The 21,444-nt window shown below is 33.2% G+C and overlaps 1 long non-coding RNA gene across 1 annotated transcript in view; it reads left to right on the forward strand.

Annotated features, from left to right (window-relative positions):
• LOC145682760 (uncharacterized) overlaps nt 1–21,444 on the forward strand; it is a 780,074-nt gene that overhangs the window by 208,465 nt on the left and 550,165 nt on the right. The window contains exon 4 of the long non-coding RNA XR_014130953.1: nt 12,098–12,182. This is a non-coding gene — a long non-coding RNA (uncharacterized LOC145682760). The remainder of the gene's footprint in view (nt 1–12,097; nt 12,183–21,444) is intronic.

Raw genomic sequence — 21,444 nt, forward strand, 5'->3', positions numbered from 1 at the left:
ATTTTATCTTCGAATTTCGAATTCTAAACTCAATTAAGAACAATCTAAACTATTTTAAAAATAGTTTGTAATATAAATTCTAAGGATTCAGCAAGGATGTTTTTATTGAGAATTACTATTATTATGAACTTCTCGATTTAAAATTTTTCTAGATTTATATACTTTAACTTAAGGGCATGCGATCTATGATAAGATTCTGGTGAATCATTTCATCTGATATAAGATCTGTTAAAAATCTCCTTACAACAAGTGGACCATACCATTTTTGGCTAATGATGTAGCAATTCTGTCTTTCAATGATGATTTTACATTAGACTTCAATAATACCTTGTCAGCAATAAAAAAAAATTACTGGATTCCTCCTTTTCATCATCAAATTACGCCTTTTACCCCAGCTTTTCTCCATGTTTTCCATTGCATTATTCCATAGTTCAGCAACAGACTTATCTCCATAATCGGAACTTACGATGTTCCATCGATTTTCTAAAGGTGTTGAATATGGACGTCCTAAAAACAACTCGACTGGACACATCTTCAGTACCTGATGTTCACTGATGTTTAAGGTGAACTTTAACTGCAGAATTAGTTTGGACCACAGATGTTGTTTCTTGGAAATGTAAGCTCATTAAGCCGCCTTCATGGTCTTGATAAATCTTTCAAATGCATTTCCTCGAGGCTGATATGGACTCAATCTAATATGACGAATACCTAATCCAAATAGGAATATTTTAAACGTCTCTGACACAGAATTGAAGCGTTATCCGTCGATATGGTCTGCTGGAAACCTGACCGGCTGAAAATCCCCATCATCTTATTGACTATCACCGTTGAATTGATATTCCTCAACTTTTCTAATACAACAAATCTACTTGCATTATCGACTCCAATTAAGATGAACCTATACCCATTTGAATTTGGAAAAGCTCCTACAATATCAAACCTCCAATTGGCGTTTATTCTTCTGCTGAATTCAGAAACCAAATTTCCCATCTTCTTCTGATTCACGTCTTTCGTTTTGTGACAAATATCGAACGTGGTAACATACTCCTTAAAGTGTTCCTTCATATTCTTCCAAGTACATTTCCTCACTAGCTTCTTCAGTGTTCTATAACTTTCAGAATGTCCCTCAACTATTTTATCATCATGATGGTATTCAATCAGAACTTTTTGTAATTTCTTAGGAATTACAATAGTTTTCTTCATAGGATCTTATTATTTAGAAATAGCCAGAAACATCTTCCCCACGCTCTAATTGTTCTATTATCGCATTAGCTCGATATCTTCCCGCTGCAACTTATCTGTAGAATCTTCAACCAAAGGAAGCTTCCACATATTTGCCTTTTTCATGTTATTCTTAAAGGCAGCTAATCCAACTGGTCCTTCTAAAACTGGAAATTCAAAAATGTCGTACATCCTGATTAAAAAATCTGCTACTGTGTTATCAGCTGACCGAACATGTTTGATCTTAAAATCAAACTGACATAACGTTTATATCAATGGACCAAATTTGAGGAGTCTTTTACTATTGTTTAATATTCAGGTTAACGCCTTATTATCCATGAGCACGTCAAATTCATTTACTAAATAACGTTTATAACAGGATATAGTTTTGACAACTCAACAACTCAATAATTTAATAAACTCAATTTCATAAATACCCCGGTGCTTATCAGCCTCAGAGAGTCGTTTACTGAAATAAGCAACATGATGAAAGTTGCCTTTCTCGTTTTCTTGTGAAACGCACCCCGCTACGCTCTTCCCTGACACGTCGACATTAACAACGAATCCTTTATTTAAATAAGGCGTTGTTAAAATTACATGTTCAATTAACAAATTATTTAGCCTACCTAACAATCTTCGATGTTCCATGGTCCACTCAAATTTTACCTTAGGTTACTTCAAAGCACTAATTGGTCGCATTAACTCTTGAACTTCATATGTAAACTTGGAATAATAATTAAATAAACTCAAAATTTTCATCAACCCACGTCTGTTTCTCGGAGGTGGTATATTTTTAATAGCTGAAACTCTACTAGTATCTATTTCCATCTGGTTGCCTTCTATAACATAGCCTAGCTAGTTAATACGACAAATAAAAACATTTATCCAAGTACACAGTAATATTATATTCTTTAAACCTTTCCAAGACTTTCTCAAATGTTTTCATATGCTCTTCAATGGAATGGGAAGATATAAAAACATCATCAAAAAAGTTTAACTCCTTCATCTATCATATTTCCTAATACTCTTTCCATTGCTCTCGACAAAATATTACTTACAGTCTTGGTTCCGACTGCTAGACAGGTATACTGTTAACACGCCTTAGCCATTACAATAGTGGTAATGTCTCGGGACTTTTTATCTAATTGAATTTGAAAATAGGGCTGGCGTAAATCGATTTTCGTATATACGCGCTTATCTGCTAACCAAGTAAGACATTCTTCCAAATTAGAATCCTTGTTAAATCCTAATTTATTTCACGCACGTACTTAAAATTTAGTATCCTCCATTCACTAAGAAAGGGACAATGTAAAATCATACACTTTAATGCTATTAAACATTACTTTCCAACGCATATTAGAAGAGAATATATATATATTTCCAAACTATTAATATTTGATACTAACTTTTCATAAAAACAAAACATTTACAAACGCGTGATAACACAATAACGCTTTTGAACTATTCTCAAAAATTATCACTTGATATAAAATGGCCCAACAACTTGTACACGATCACGGGACGATATCGTTAATGCGCACGAAAGGAAAGGAAAGAATATAAGGTTAAAATTTAATAATTATATAGAGGGAACTAATAAGAAAATTGCGTAGCAAACGCTTTACAAACTGTGAATAACTCATTGTCTTGGAGGGAAACTTTGCTTCTACGTTTTCAAGTTACCGCGGTGGCTCAGTGGTAGAGCGTTAACCTCTGGTGCTTGGGGTCCCGGGTTCGACCCCACCCTCCGACAAGTGAACTTTGTAGTGGATAAACACCGTCTGCGTGGGTTTTCTCGGGGTTCTCCCGTTTCCTCCTACTTTCTTCATTCCACCATTTCATTCATTACTCATCATCACTGTCTCCTTTAGAATAACCGGCATAACCGTTTGACGTAAAACTCAAAGATTTCATTTCAACGTAAAACACTCTTAATGGTTGCATTTCGCATGGAGTACAAAGTATAATATCTAGTAGAAACATCCATAATTGACAATGCACACTTATAACCTGATGAAGAAGAAACATACGGCCCTAAGATGTCAATGGAAATACGTACTGCGATTAACAGTAATACTTTCCATTGGTCTTGCCGGAGGTGATGTTTCTACCTTTGGTTTTTTACATACTATAAAGTTATTAATAAAATTACTAATATCTTTTCTCATGGATTTCCAATAAGAATTTCATTCACAAAACCAAAGTTCTTTTTCTCAATTCCGAAGTGAACTCGTTGACAATGCACATGTTCTACAACGACACGAACTAATGAAGGTGGAATAGAAATTCACCAGGAATTTGGGAAAGTAATTTTTTTTTAAAAAAAGTACACCATTCTCAAGTTTATAACATTTTTCGAGATTTCCGGTTTTTCGCTTTCGAATATGGGTCTGTAGGCTTTTGAAGAAATTCCATGACTGAATTATATTCTGGATGTTCACGTTGTTTTCCAATTTATTTCTGTATGGTCATATTTCCGGAAAACGATGGTATTGTTTCGGAGTTATTCGCCGTATGAATTTCAGTTTCAGGAGCTAAAATAATGCGAGACAAGGCGTCACTAGCTTTATTCCGCGAATATGAATGATTTTCAAATCAAAACTTTGTAATTCAAGACTCCAACGAGCTAAACGAAAGTTCCAGTTTCTGACTTTATGTAGGTACTCTAATGACTTAAGGTCAGTATACACCTTAACATGTTTACCATACAGTAGATGTTCCCATTTACGAATAGAAATTCTATCGCTAGTGTTTACTGTTCAGTTGTAGTATACGCTCGCTGAGCTTCATTTAAAGTTTTACTTCAGAACCCAATAATATTACGTTTGCCAGTAGCTACGTCCCCGACTAATATGCATTTACAAGTACAGCTTTATTTTCGTATTCTTTTCAACAGTTAACCAATTTAAAACTATCGTAAAGAAGAATATGTAGTCAATTTCTTAAATACTTCGCTCCGCAGGAACCCGTTCAGCGCGTGCAACAAGCAAAAACATGTTTAACGTCTCACAAATGGCAAAGGAGAAAAAAAGCAAAACAGCACGGCAGTGCCTCATCGCAGTCAGAGCTGACAACATGGTTTCGGTCGTCACATACGCCAATAGTCCTACAAGCGGTTTGCAATAGTTATACAGTTACAATATACGTTGTGCCACAGTAGAACTACAGACGGAATGTGCACGAACTGCAAATGAAAATGTTTGTTACAAGCATGAGTCACTGTTGCACCCTCTTTACAATCTACACATCATTGTTCTCCCACTTTTTGACCTTGACAAACAGAAGTACTAGGCTTTCCGAGTTCACAACCATAGCCTGTTTTTGTACAGAGTACGTTTTCAGTTCTTCGATTGACTGTGCGCGCGAAGAACAAGGGTGATGATCGGGCTACCGTATACTGCAGTCAGAAACACCCGGTTGCAATAATAAATGTAAAATAAAAATGTAGAGCCTTGACAATGCCCTGAGGAAAAAAAATATATAGATAGATAGATAGATAGATAGATAGATAGATAGATAGATAGATAGATATAGATATAGATATTTGCGAAAATACTTATATTTGATACTAATTTTTCATGAAAATAAAACATCTAAAAACGCGTGATAACACAATAACACTTTTGAACTATTCTCAAAAATTATCACTTGTTATAAAATGGCCCAATAACTTGTACACGATCACGGGACGATATCGTTAATGCGCACGATTTTTACAACCGAATGAGTGCGGTGAATGAACTAATGACAAAAGAATTCTCTGCAGATATTTCACTCTCATTATGTTGCATAAAAGGTTCTCTTCGGCATATAAAATATCACGATCTTCGTGGTACAAATTTCAATTACATCTTCTTCTAATTCGCCGTCACTTATAGGCAGACGAAACCATTGTAAGTTCGTCATTGACGTACAACACAATAAAATGTTAGAAACAAAGTTGCATTCTCTTACACAATTTTATACTTCGATGCCAGATATATTGAATTATTTAAACACTAAATATCTATGCAACTTAATAAAGATATCTGAAAGTGCAAACTCAATACATAGTACTATCATGAAGTTTGTAAACACTCTGACGCGCGTCTTTTGAGAGCCCCAGTTTGTAGCCTTTTGAGCAGTGCAAGAATACACTATCAATACAAAACAGTTCATAGAAAACACTGAATTTTCACTTCACTGCTCCACTACTAAGGAACAATAAATCAATTTTTTCCCAATTGAACTTGTATAGGAAATATTGATGCGTCCATTAATATGAAAAAGTTAATAATTATGAATAAAACTATTATTACGTAGAATTTGTTGTTTTTGCTCATGTCTATTTTGCGTGGGTGTCAGTAAAGAGAGTAGAAAAATTCCTTACCTAGTTTGGTCTGACGGGGGATGCAGGGCTGTCTGGAAAAGCGAGGAATTGTTTGGGTAAAAAATTCCTGTGCTTCGCTCTCCTCTGAATGTTTTCTGGTTGCATTTTATTTCCAAGAATTGGCGTTAATTAATACGAGGGTTTATTTAAAATTTCTGTATATCTATATTGTTATAATGGTTCGATAGGTAGTTTTGCTACAAAAACAGGATATCTTTTCGAACCTCACATATATATAAAAGGCATTCTCGTGAGGTGGGGAACCATTTAGTGATTCGAATAACAGGAGAGGGAGTTTTGTTTTTCTCTGGTTCCATTTCACGGAATGGGAATTCCTTGGATAAAACAGTTTAAATGATGACTGTCGTGAGGGTATTTTCAGAATTAGCAGAAAGGTTCATGAATAGTATAGCGAGTTGGCAAGTGAATTTACGGGTAGCGTAGAGCTTTATTTGTTTTACTTCTCAATCTAAGGAAATAAATAAATATATTTTGATTTTGGATAATGTTTAGCTCGCGATTTCTCTTTAAATGCTTTAACAAGGAAATTCAGTATTAGTAGTTTACATTAGAGTTTGCCTTGGCTCCTTGCCTGGGTCTAGTGTATAGGCTTATTGCTTTTGAATTGGAGGGCTCCTGGTTCGAGTGCGGCTGACGTATGGCTATGTAAGGCCAGGCTGATTGTTTGCTTTTGAAATACACATGTAGTTCCGCTCTAGAATGCTATTGGACTGGAATAGGTTTAAGCTGTCTGTATAGATCTGACTGCTGATCTAGAAAGGTCTCTTATTAGGGTATATTCCTATTTCCTCTCTGAACCTATTCCTAGTAAATCGTTAGATAGTATCCCTCTTGAGGATGGTCTGGTTCCAGGATTTTCCTCGCTTAGGTTTAGGCCAGGTGCTGGATAACTGGTGAAGGCACCTTTAGTACTGTAAATTCCTTCGCTTTATCAGCTTGTAAGAGAACGTGTCGTGAGTGGACCGTGATTAATTAGAGTATTAGTTTATGTAATTTTGTCTTAAGGACTAAAGTAGGAACTTCTTAGATCTATTATAGTAGAAACTAATTCCCTATTCTTTACGGATTAGTATAGAGTTATACTTAAGCCCTTCTCAGTCTCGGGAGGGCAAATAGAGACAAATAAATATTTTATCTACAAATCATAGACAATTCTGAGCTATACTTCACTCTTTATTGAAATAAAGATATCAAAAAGAGGAAATTTGATGAGTTTTCATTATAATTTGAGTCTGGTATGCTAGTTGTATTAAGAACTACCCAAGATTCTTGCAAACGGAGTGAATAAAAAGGTTAATCTAGAATTGGTCGACAAGAAAGCTTGTTCTAGGATATTTAAAGTATTAAGAGATATTTAACGCATCTTTTCTCTCTGCCTCGCTTGAGTAAGTTCAAGGAAATAAAGGAAAAAGGGGATCTTAAACCGATCTGGTCGAAAACAAACTTCGTGAAGTTAATTATTTGAAGTTAGTGGTTCTATCATTCCTCCTCCAGAGGAAGTGAAATGAATGAAATGAGATCTTTGTTTTACGTCCCACGTTATGCCGGTTAGGCTAAAGGAGACTGTGATTATGAGAAATAAATGAAATGGTGAAATGAAGAAAATGTGAGGAAACTGGAAAAACCCGAGAATACCCACTCATACGGTGTTTGTCCACCACAAAGTTCACTTGGTAGGGGCTGGGATGGAAACCGGGACCCAAAGAACCAGAGGGGAACGCTCTACCGCTGAGCCACCGCGGCCACTTCCTCCAGAGGAGTATTCTATTTGGAAAGATAGCTGTTTACTGGTGGGTGAGGTAATAACTTTAGATACTGGGAGTCTGGTAATAGCACTCGCACGCAGAGAGGTACGCCCATAAATGTTGCAACTGACGGCTCGTAGTTGGAGAGATTGCAAACAGTGGACACGTACACAGCGTTTACACTCCGCCCATTTTTTCATGAAAATACGAAATACGTATTCCCTCCTTTTACGCCTACATAATCTGTGCACAATCTCATTCATTTCGGCAGAGTTCTTCTTGCCTTTCGGGCGTCAACTTTCAAACATTTAGGTGGGGCTTCTGCAGAAAGTAAAAAAAAAGCACGTATTCATTTACGTGTGATATCTACCTCCGAAATTTTATCAGAATTGGAGTGTTACACTTGGGAAGTGTTACATGTAAATCAATCGGTCATCCTACTCTGGAAAATTGCCAGTAAAATATCTTCCTCTTTATTAAACCATATGCGCTTTTACATTCTGAAACCGGATTTACTTTACGATTCAAACTCAGTTGTCTCTCACCGAAGACAAGTATGCTAATAATTTTTAAAATATTATTCTAGCCTCAGAGGTCTTGAGTTCGATTCCCGCGCAAGGGAACCTTTTTATCTGTTTTCCGAAATATTAATTTTATACATTTTAGCCTCAATTAGTATTTTATCCAAGTTACACACAAAACAAATATCGATAATTGTTTTGCGAACTAGGTTTATGAAGTGGTACTTAGTAATAGAGTTATTATCAGAGGTCATAGGGTTGTTTACAACAAAAACAAACCATTTTTGTTGCAATTTGTATTTTCTTGCAAATAATTTACGACTAATTTACATAATTTTTATCGAAGTTAAAATGTAGGGATTGTTTATTTGAGTACAAAAGAGTACACATAAATTTGTTACTTTGCGAGAGAATTGAAACTAGGATCTCTGGTTCCGCAGGCCAATATGCTAGCCGTATGAATACACAAAACCGGGCTACCATCCCACAATTTCATAACTTTTCAGTTCCTTTCCTTTGCTTATGTAAGTGCTTATTCAAGTGTTGTGCATCACCCTCCCGAAATAAAATTCTAAATGCGCCTATATATATTGATATCACTAGTTATATTATGGTTACCATAGTCGTTGTGTAAAAACTGTTTTTAGTCTTCGTGTCCTTATCAGTGGACAGTGCGAATTACAAGGGGGATAAGGGAAAATTCTCTTTCGCAATGCTGGATGTATTCTATAACCAGGGGTCATTTCAGATGACAATAGCAAGAGAGACTATGACAGATGTAGCCAAGTGCGTCATTGAGGGCAAACAGAGGGCACAATAAACCCACGAGAGTTTGAGGAATATATATACTTTAATCAATTGTCTATTAATATACTAGTACAAAATGTGAAAGTCTTATGTCGGTGGTGCTCTTGCCTCCGTCAAGCGAAGTCTCAAATGGTGCCTCTATTTGTAGCATACATCCAGCATTACCAAAGGGGATTTCCCCCTCATATTCCTTGTACTTCGCACTTTCCACGGATATGGATAGGAAGCGTCAAAAACAATCAATATACAGTGGCGTATTTAAGAATTTTTTTCGGTGAGGGACACGTGAATAACTACTTACATTTTTCCTTTTGGGTGGCGACAAATTGTAGTGAAAATGTGCATATATGAAATTTATTTCGAGGGTGCACATATAAAGTATTCATATTACAAACTGGGAGAGCGTAAACAATTCAATTGGTGACAAATCTATATTTTTCCCTTACCTCCAGTTCTGTCTCTGCTTTTTCTCTGTCATATTATATTGTCATCAATTGAATTGTTTTCATGCCGAGAAGAATGGAGCGTGTAATACATTCAGAAAGGTCTTGGCCACAATGTTAATATCTCCACCTTAACCCGCAAATACAACCCTTTCCAGGGCTACATACAAATTTCTGCAAATATTTATAGCAGTAAAGCACACCTTGTATCCGACTTTTGTGCAATACTACTAACAAAATATTAGCTGCTGCCTTTCATTTAACATGAAAAGATAAAACCAATATGAAGAAACACAACTTTGAATTTCTGGTACTCAATGACAATGATACTCATATATGTTGCAACCGTTGCACTAAACTTGGAATAATGCGAAACACTTACATACACACACACACACACAAAGCGAGACGGTGAGAGATGCACATAGGAAAGCATATCAGAGAATTAAACTGAAACACTATGTAAAGACTCTCCGTTGTAAAAGAATTTAAGTCTCTTCACGTGACCTTAGGGGTATCTGGAAAATTTGTTCGTCTGGAACCACTATCCGACTTTCGATTGTCTGTTTAACACATTTTTATCCCTATAAGAATATATTTCAAGAACATAAATAATATGCTGTTATGAGAGTGTTGTGAAGTGCACTCTATATAACAGTAGCAAACAAATATACTTCATAGGATATAATGTAAATATTTTATATAATTTTTTGGACATTACGAAAAAAAGAATTTCATAAGAAAACGAATGAAGCATTTGGTAATCGAACTCTTGACATTACGATTTGAAATCCAACAGCTTACTACTAAGCTAATACATGCACTTTTGGTAATCTTCTTCTAGAGACGTATAGCGGACTTACAAGGCAATGAAAGTTTTATTTACTGTTCAATTTTGATTTTTTTCACTACGTAGGCGAGAAATATGTTCTATGTCTTAACATCCATCAGTCATTTGCATAAGGAAAGGATATTTTACATATCGAGATGTTATTTTATATTTATTATATATTATTTCTTATACGTATTAACCATATACTGAGATCAATGTTTCGAAATAATGCATCATTGAGTACCGTATTTCAATCAATATTGGTTTTTATCTACACTTCATAAGAAGTATTATTACATTTAAAAGAAGAAACACACAACTGCAAATCATTTCCCGGTTGCAAATATTGGTTTGTAGGTTCAAACCTGGTTCCCTTTCTTCCGTCGATACCCGATGTTGGGCTTAGATATTTTTTCCTGAAAACAACCTTAAAGAGTGATGCCATTCTTTATGGAATAGCATGTACTTGGTAAATTTCTCCCTTTAATCCTCAGTTACGTGAAGGACAGTAGAGAGAGAGAGAGTTTATTTTTTGCGGGGCGACTTTAATTCGCAACCCATGATCTCAAGGGAGTGTAATTGGGCCCATGGCATTTCTCCTATATATGGATGATCTTTACTCGAACTTATCACTTAATCCTAGTGTCCTTCTGCTTTTCGCTGAAGACAGAGAATCTCGTGTCTCCATGAATCAATTGTGTTACAGAAAAGCATGGATTACCTTATAGGCTTATGTAAAATCTTGCACTTGAAAACGAACAGTAAGAAATTGTAATTAGAGTTACTTTGTAAAAACTTTCTGTTCCCTCCACATAAGGTATAATTGATTTCCCTTTTACAATTTCTTCCAGTCTCAGTGATCATGATGTCATCTTTGATTCAAAATTTACATTCCCTAAAAACAACATCCCAATCTACAAGAATTCCTTGCGCATATTGGGGCTTCTTTATCGATTTACTGAACGAAGTACAATTTCATCATAAGCAACTTTCCTAAAACTATAATAGCATCCAAGATCGAACATTGCTCTCGCATACAGGCCATGACACCAAATACACATCTCATCAAACTTGGCTCAAATCTCAATTTCTTTATTTCTGTACTCTAGTTTCGTGCTCTTGCACGTCGAATATTATCTAAGGATGAACCTTTGCGCCATCCTAATACCCAGAAAATACGCAAAAATATCTCTAACCTGAAATTTCATCGTAAAATAGTTAATCGAAACTTCAGAACGGAAACATTACTTCAGGAACTAACTTTATATGTCTCTTCCCACGTTAGCCAGAATACCTACCTTTTCAACCTTGCCCACTCTAGATTGGCAATTATATAGAGATTTTTAGTTTTGCAGACTACCGAACTGTTATAATAATTTAATAACTGACGTGGATTTTTTCGAACTACCCGGTATCAGGAACAGCAATTAAGTGATTTCTGACGAAATACTGTTACTCTTACAGCGTTTTTTTAACACGGTTCTTTTATGTTATTTTAGTTGTCTTTTTTTCTTTCGTCAATATTTTGCTGTGTAAAATGGCAAAGTTATGCTCTTCCTGGGAATTTGCTCAATAAATAAATTTAGTCCTGGAAACGTTATTCTAAGTATATAATGATTATGATATATTCATGGAAATAAACGTGTTAATGACACCTAAAATTTCACAGAATTTCCTGTAAATATTTCTGTTGAAAATATAGTCATTATCCTGCTATACCGTCTGTATCGTCGTACAAAAAGTGTGAAACAAGACAAACGTTAAGCCAAAAACTTTAAATAGCAGAATTTATATTATTTTATAAATTATATTATATTATTTTAAGATATAGCTCATTGATTCTTTTCTGAAGATGGAATCCTTTAATCTAATAATTTCAAAAATATAACAAATCAATGCAAGTTTAAGTTAGAAGCTAAATGTTCATACGTGTTTGACAAAATGACGATCAAACTAATAATTTTGATAAGGTAGTGTTAAATGAAGCTACTAAATATGTTTAGATAGTTCGTTCCATAAGAATCAAATGGAACATCATATTTGAAACATTACAAATATATTTAAAGCGTATCGTAGATTTAAAAGCAATATCCTTATTATGTGTAAATAACAGTATGGATGTCATATTTTACTTCTAGGTGGCGTAAAAAATGGAAGTATTTAAAACAGTTGCTGTGCTCCTCACCATTTTCTATTTGATGATATGTGTTCCACATATTGATGGTAAGTGCGTTTTTACAAACCTGTCCGTTTTTACAATCATCTTATATAGCTTTCATAATCTAAGGAACAAGTCTTCGTTAGAGACAAAATAAATTTATTTAATATTGATATATATTTTAAATCAAACTTGCTGCTGCAACTACGAATACAGACCTTAATAGCTTAATGATACTTTCCAAATTTTAAATAATTTCGAATCGATGTAACTAACATGAACACTAACCTGAAAATGAATATCAATTTCTTGAAAGCTGTAATTAGGGAAGACAAGCTAAGTTATATCTCTTTGTTTTACTGTTTTTGTTTTCCGTAACATAAAAGCGCTTACTTGTGTATTGTTGTCCAAATGTTTAATGTTACAAAGAAAGTTAAATTTGAATATGGATTTTTAATTTTGAGTTACTTCCTGAACAGCCTTGACGAATTCTCTTACAGGAACAAGAACGCAAATGAAGTAATTGTAATAATTACCTTACAAGGTTTAGAGATTTTTTTAGATAATAATTTGAGAACGTCAGTTAAGAAATGAATGATTATAATGATATTATGAATTTATAGTGATATTCTATATTTATAACTGAAATATTAGTTTAGAAAATAGTCAAATCTACTGACGTCATACAGGCTGTGGTTAAAGATTTTGTGCCCTTCCGTAAGAGACCTTCTTAAAGTTGCCCCCGTCGTTTGATGAGGAACTAAAGTGCATACTTCGCAACAAAAAGTGCATTGAAGCTATGGAAGGATTTTCCCAGTGAATATACTTACAAGAACTTTACAGATATTACAAGTCATAGTAAATATCTTATGAAAAGAAAGTACGAGTAGTACATTGAGCCCATTACAATTGATACAAGTAATATTCTAGACAATAATTAACAAATAGTTCTAGTATACGGACTAAACTGACCTACAAAAATGCATGTGCAAATGAAAAAGTCTAAGGTTTTTAATGAATATTTTGCTAGTAGCTTTGCTTCATCCCATCCCGCTTCTCCTTCCTTCCCTCTCCCTCTTCACCCTGTTTATTCTTTATCTTAGTCTTCTACCAATACCACTTTAAGGTGGACCCAGCAGCTGGTCTATGGGCCAGAAGAAATTTACACTTGCTTCCTACGCAGCGTTCCCAATTCACTTTCTCAAAACCTTTCGAATTTATTAAATCGCTGTTTTGTAGAAAGTGTCTTTCCTACCTGTTGGAAGAGAGCTGATCCTCTCTCACTCGTTTGTGAAAAGATAATCAAAAACATGATTTTTCAATTTGTTGCTCCAGTTATAAATCTCACAACACGGCTTGTTGCCAGGAAAATCTTGTGCTACTAATTTAACTGTTCTGTACGATGCTGTGGACAGAATCTCAGTAAATTCTCAACTCAACATTTTCTATTTGGACCTAGATAAGGCTTTCAATTCATTCCCACACTATCTTCTTGTATAAAAACTTCATTCTAGATTGAATTTACATGGCAAATTACTTAGTCTTCTTTAAATCTATCTCCGTACTAGGACACAACGAGTTTCATTTTAAGGTTACTTTTCTGATTTTATTCCCGTAATTTCTGGAGTTCCTCAAGGCAGTGCCCTTGGATCATTTCTCATCCTATTATACATATATTATCTGACTTCTTTGTTCACAAAAAGCTCCACCAATATTCTTTTATTCGTTGATGACTGCAAACCCAACAGACAAGTTCAATCCGAGTACAAGGCGATAATTCCTCAACATTATTCTTCCATCCTTCTCAACTTGTGTAACTCCTGGAAACTTAGCTTAAACATTAAAAAACGTGCTTCTCTCACGATTTCTCTAAAAAGGAACCTATAACACATTTACAAAATTGGTCGTAAGATCATAAGCCCCGTCTCCTCTTTCAAAGATCTTGGTACTATAATTACAGTAAGCATACTTTTGAGGATCATATAAGCACAATAACGTGTACTGCTATGAGAAAACTGGGACTCCTTTAACGCTTCACTGACACAAAAATTCCTAATTACTTAAGCTTTTTCTATAAGTCATATGTTGCTCCCACTCTTGACTACTGTTCTCTTAACTAGTCTATGGCCTGCCTTACTCACTAAAAAATTAAATTCCGTAATTAATTCATTTTAAGCCATTTTATACTACCGAGTGCCTCACCTAAGAACACTTCCAAAAAATTACGTTTTAAAATCCCTCAATATCTAACCTTCCATAGTGAGAAATAACATTTCTGACCTAATATTTTTGCAAAAAAGTGAAAATGGCCACATATCATGTGAACAGTAGTTAAGTCAGATAAATTTTCCTGTTCCCGCTAGAACAGCACGGTCTAGTAATCTCTTTGACACTCGAGCGGCGAGAGTTAATATTGTCCAAAGGTCTCTTCTAAACCGAGTTGTCAGCACCAATACTAGTTCCCAGAAACTGTAGACGTTCTTTTAATTGAGTATACTTTCATATCATCTATTAATTAACTATTCTTGTAATGTCGCTGTTGTGTTGTACCACCTTCACCTCAAATTATTATTAAATTCTTATAAAACGCCTAAAATGTTTCAATGCAAAATGACATATCGCTGTATCTGAAACATCTCTAGCGCCATTGGGTTTATTACTGTATATACAGTGCCTAACGGGAACCCTTGTATACTAACATAAACCTTTAGGGATAACAATAGTGGTTATATTCTCGTGAGTCATTATACAAAACAATTTGGTTACATGCTTGGCGTAAGTCATATTTACTGAAAAGCATTTTATCTGATAACCCTGACAAACATTCCTCAATGTTCGGAAATCGTTAACTAGTAATTCATTTGCCTTTACTATCGTTAACTATTAATTCATTCTCAACTATTAATTCATTCCCAGGATCGTTAACTATTAAGTCATTCCCAACAATGCTATATGTATTATTTTTATTTCTAACTAGAAAACAACTACTAGTGTAATCGGAATGATCCACCTCAATTAACATTCCTTGCCGAATTAAATCTTGTATTTGTTCTTCACATATTTTCTCTTTGTTTGTTGGTACATTAAAATGGTTTTGTTTAAACGGTTTTTTTTCAGACAAGGATAACCTACCTACATAACCATTAACACACCCACTCTTTCCGTAATGACATCAGTATACTTTTCTTTAATCAAATTAATGAATTAATTTACATCCGATAATATTGAGAAATGAACATCGTTTTACCTTTTCTGATCCGTCATTACATGACAGATATTCAGGCTCTCCCCCGAATATTAACACTTAAAATAACAAACAAAATCTTAACAGATACCTAGAGTTAGGAAACTATTATAGAATAGCCTCGGATATCCTTAGTTCCACTCCTAGAGTAGGGAATAACAGATTTGTTATAAATTCCAATAATCAGTCAGAAATTTGAGTTCATGATTTTGGTAAACGAGAAGAAGCTATTCAAAATACAGCTTCTCAGCTGGGAGCTAACCGTATTCATTTGAATTTAGAACACAAGTTAATGCTAAGGTATGCTCACATGAAATCTTATTCTTATTTAAAAAATAGACTATCGAGTATCAGGAATGTGAGTGGAAATAATAGCTATCATATTTTTGAGATGTTGGTCAAAATAGATCAGATTCAATTGGATAGTAATTATTCGTTTAATGTGATTTTGTCCATCTTGATTTCAAAATGTGAAGGCATTGTACTGAAGTCAGTAGCTTCAGCGTTGAATAATAACATTAGTTGGGAAAATTTAAATACAATATGGTTTCAAGATTTATTACTCTAACTAGTTTTCATTCATTAATAAGTAAAAGGGTCTATAGAAAGCAACATTTTAGTGAGCTTCTTAATGACTAATAATAGTCTCAATGAATATTTTAAACTTGGGTTTTAGTGAAGGGGATATGGTCATGATTATACTTAGTGGTATGAATCCGAATCAGAGGTTCAGAATGCCTAATAGTTATGTACCGAATAATAGCATGGAACTTCTTCAAATTTCACAGCAGGTTGTTTTGCATACTCGGGAACAAGTATAATATAATAAACAGATGGGTGTTAATAAAGGAAAGGAAACAATGGTTGTTTCTAAAAACTTATCAAAAGTTTCAGAAGTCAGATCGAATGATCAAAAATATTCCTTAAGATCTAAGACAAAATCAAATCAAATGAGTGATGACGTCAGGATTTCGATGGCTCCGGGTTCCTTAAATGGAAATAATAAAAAGTATCAATGGGTAGTTCGCTCAAATGAAAGGTTTAATAGTATTCCGTCGGGGACAGATGATTTAGTAGCAACTTTTGTCTCCGGAAAATTTAACAATGTATTGACAAACATTTGCGTAGATGGAGGATCGAGATTTAACCTTGTCACGAGGAATTTGGTTAGTCGTTGTTGTGTTAATCGATATATAAGCAAGATTGACGTACGGACTGTGCATACTCCTTTGGGATTCAACTTCACCACGAGTGAAGAAATTTAGTTAATTGAATTTTTAAGGGCTTTTTCAAACTGTAATTTTTAGAATGGTTGAGATGTTACCCTGTGATTGCCTGTTGGGTATGCCGTTCCTTCATGTTACCTCTGCGATGTCAGACTATAAAAATAATTGTTTGAAGTTATGCGACGGAAGAAAGAAACTGCGTTTGAACTATCATCGAGATTTCTTCGATCGACTTAAAAAGGGATTGAAATCAAGTGACCAAGATGACCAACGGAAGTTTTCGCTTGGAAATGAGCAACAAAAAATATTTTTTTAAATCACGATACTCCTAGATTATTTCTGATATTTATTAGAGATGATTGTTCTCTGTTCGGATGTTGCAAAAAAGGAATCCAATGCGAATTGGAACTTCAGCAATTGGAAAGTCAGCTTCGATGTTCCGACTATATGGCAGTTGAAGAAATATGATAGAGTGTGAACTTTCGAACAATTATATTAAGCCAGTCAGCAGTATACCGTATAAAGAAGGAGAGGAGAATATGGATATTATATTTACAGCTTGTTTCCCACTTGTAATAATAACAATTCTCTCTTATCTCCATATAGCCCTATTGGTTTATTACTGTATATATAGTGCCTATAGATCTACTAGCATGGTGTAGAATTAATTACTAAATAATATTGAGAAATTGGAGGAAAAACTAGATATTTTGTAGAGAAGTAGTAGGACATGGTCACTTCGGGGCCAAAAAATCTAGACCAACCCATTTCGGACATATTTTTAACCAGCGCAGAAGTAACCAACTAATTATACAAAGCTACACGGCGCAAAGTATTCCCATAACTACAATGTTAATGGGAGATCGCATAGGCTTTTATGACATTTAAAATCATAAAAACTTACATCTGACTACAAAAAGTCACTAAATCTAATTACAAAAATAAAAAAATCACTAAATCTAGTTACCAAATTACAAAAATCACTAAATCTAGTTACAAAATTACAAGAAAAAATCACAAAATCTAGTTATAAAAATTATAAAAAATCACTAAATCTAGTTACAAAATTACAAATAAATCACTAAATTAAGTTACAAAATTACAATAAATCACTAAATGTAGTTACAAAATTACAAAAAATCACTAAATCTAGTTATAAAAATTATAAAAAATCACTAAATATAGTTACAAAAATTACCAAAATCACTAAATCTAGTTATAAAAATCACTAAATCTAGTTACAAAAATTACAAAAAAATCACTAAATCTAGTCATAAAAGTTACAAAAATTTAGAAAATCTAGTTATAAAAAATTACAAAGAATCATTAAATCTAGTTATAAAAATTACAAAAAATCACTAAAATCCAGGTACAAAAATTACAAAAATCATTAAATTTAGTTACAAAAGGATTTACATAAGGATCAAATAGAACTTTATAGCACTTAACTATAAACAATTTACATCTAAAACTTACATCTAAAAACTTACAATCTAAAATCTTACATCTAAAACTTACATCTAAAAATTTACAATCTAAAATCTTACATCTAAAACTACAACTCTTCTAACTTAGAATGTCCCCATGATAGAGTAGTTACCCCATCCTTTAAAACACATCTCTTATCATCCACAAAACTTAATCCTAACTTATTTACTTCTATACTGTACAAATCGTGCTTATAACTTCTAATCAAATTCATCTTCTTATAATATTCTTTTTGGTTGAACAAGCAGTCTTTATAATCGTTAAATGATAGTTCTTTACTTACAACATATTTCTTAACTCCTTTTGCTCTCTTACATTTATCTTTTTCGAATCTGATTGAATACATTTTTGATATTAAACGAATAAATTCTTCTATGATTGTTCCTCTAAGTTCATCTTTCATCTTACCAAGTATTTTCTTATTAACCTGTGGTATCTTATATCTGTTATCTTTAGAGTAATCACTCGTGTCGAAGTAATCAATATAATTATTCATGTCTTCGTACACATCTTCTGTTTGGATATGGTATATATAACTATCGGTATCTGTATAACATACTTCTATTTTGTCTTGATATTTTGGTTTCATCACATTATAATGGAAATCGTACATTAAATATTTTGACAAACTAGAATTGACATACCAAGATAAATCGGTTTGTTAAATAGCACTTTAACCTTGTTCATGTGAAATGCTACTAAATTTTCCGTAAAAACTGTAGTACTCTTATAATTTGGTTTTGCTACAAGCTTCTCGTATTTTTTCTCATCACTTACAAGTTTAATATTAAATCTCTTTCTAATATTCTTCATAGTTTTCCCAAATACTGAATTATTCATGAGTTTATAGAAGTCTTTTTTAAAATCATTTGTTGTTTTCGTTCTCATTTGTGTGTTTAAATCAATATATTTCTTTAACCAATCTGATTGTTCGAACTCTATTACTCGATGTATCTTGTTAAGTTTTAATCCAAGTGAAAGACATTGTTTTAGGTTTCGATAGTGAATTACATATTTTTCTTTGTCATATAGGGTTGTTAATAGCTTTGATTGTTTGGAACCAGGCGAACATATATTTTGAGGAGCTAATGGATACTATTTGTGATAGTCATGTAATTCTTTAGGATATTGAAGATCAACTTCTAATATGTAAATAGTATCAGAATTATCAGTTATACTTGTAAAATCTATTTCTTCAATCTCATCTTCACTTAACCATCTAAATCCCTTGTACGGTAAATATTAACTCATTGCCCACCCACACAAGTTATTGGCATCTAGATACATTAAGTAAGAACCTTCTTTATTATTATCATAATCTTCCATATATTTATTATTTGCTTTAACATATCTTTTTGAGCATTGACTAGTCCCGCCCTTTATACCTTTCTCTACCATCAATACCATGTCATAATCCCACAACAATTCTAAATCTATATTTGTCATCTTTAACATTGCATCCTACGCTAAACCTGGTGCTGTCATATACCAAGCAGGATCAAGGTCATAAGCTTTAAGACATGTTTTTCTAAAGTTCTCAAACACATCTGCTAACAAGAATCTGTTTTCAAATATAAATCATGGTATTGTCCGAGATTCTTACTGTCAAATGTTTCCCATACTTTCTTTGCATGTTCATAATCTTCATCACTTATATGTGTATTCATAAGCTTGATGAAGAATGCTTCCTTTAGCGGTAATTTTTTTCTCTAAACCTATCCCAATTGTTAACATAATCATATGGGTAAACACCTTTTCTTATACAAGGTGAAACTGTTCTTGATTAGGATAAAAGTTTTGGGTATGTATCATTTTCTCAGGTTTCATGTTCGATGATAATTTGTCTAAACTAGAAGCCATAAATCTAAATGAATCTACAAATTTCAATTTAATAGTTCCAACCTTTTTACTGAATGATATGTATCTTTCTTCATTATTGGGTATTAGATCTATTTCTTCTTTATTACATCCAAGTTATTTTATAAACAAGTGTGAGTCATATCCTGTCAAGTTATGTATGATCACTGGTACAAACTTTGGTATTTGACTTTTAAATTGCAATTACATAGAGGCGGTACAAATTTTCTTGTTATATGATCATGATGCTTAACTTTATAATTTTCTTTAGTATACTCCTGCTTACAGTGATAACAACATTTAGATTAATTGAACTCTTTTCTCTGAATTTTGTTAATGGTAATTCGTTATTTTGTTTGTATATGTTCGATATGTGTTTAGCTTTTTTGTTAACAGTCTTATAAATTTACTAGCAGCGTTCTCATCTCTATACAAAACAGGATTGGTTTTACTTCCATCGCTCTGTACTACATAATAACAAAATCCAAATGGTTTATGTTGTTGATATTTTTTCGTATATGGCTCGTTATTTGGATAGCATTCTTCACAACCCATTACTTTATGTAACAAACATTCAAAATCAGCATAAATCACAAATGGCATTTTCATTGTGTATTGGTAGTTTTTTAATTCATCACATTTACTTTCATCAGGCATTATTATTTTTACTGGTTCATTTAACGAACAATCTAGCTCATGTTTATTTAAAGCGACTTGTGAGTAAAAGTATAACATCTATCACATAAATATTTTCGAGCACTCTTTTTAGTTAACAGTGTACATACTAGTCTGCTTAAATCCTTAATCCAACAATAGTGTGTTTTAACTTGATCTTCATTCTGTTCTTTTATATATAATAAATTGACATGATTTTCTTGCTTGTTTTGTGTGTGATGTAGTACATAGATTGAATAGTCTTTATGATACGCATAGAGATTTATAGAAACATTAAGTATTTTTTCAGCATTTGGAATATCGCTTAGTTTTACAGGAAAATGAATATTTTTTAATTTAGATTCTGTTTAACAATTGTTCATTATTTTTTGGTACTCGTTCAGGATGTGAATTTGTAGGATGTAACGCTCTGTATAATGAATATAAGAAACATTTTTCATCTTCATTCTTTACATTAATTACTGCCTTTATGTTTTGAATTTGTTTAGGTAATTGTATGTATGTTGATCCTCTATACGGTGTATATTTGACGATTGCTAGTTGTAAAAAGTTATAGTTTATAAGAGCCCAACCAGAACCTCTAGCTTGAAGCTCATCCAATCTTGTTCTTAATCTTTGTTTCATCTTAGTTATTTCTTCTTTTAAATTACTTGATTGATATATTTCTTGGTTTTCAGTGTTAAAATAGAAGTTTTGAGTTTCTTCACCCTCCTTATATGTACAACTTATATAAAGATTAGCTTTTAATGAACTATGTCTAATTAAGCTAATTTGTAATCTGTTGAATATGGCTTTAGATGTTGCAGTAATATATTGTTCAAGTTGATCTTGTGGTTT

This window comes from Thermobia domestica, chromosome 4 (genome assembly GCF_964235325.1).
Source record: "Thermobia domestica chromosome 4, izTheDome1.hap1.1, whole genome shotgun sequence".
NCBI lineage: Eukaryota > Metazoa > Arthropoda > Insecta > Zygentoma > Lepismatidae > Thermobia > Thermobia domestica.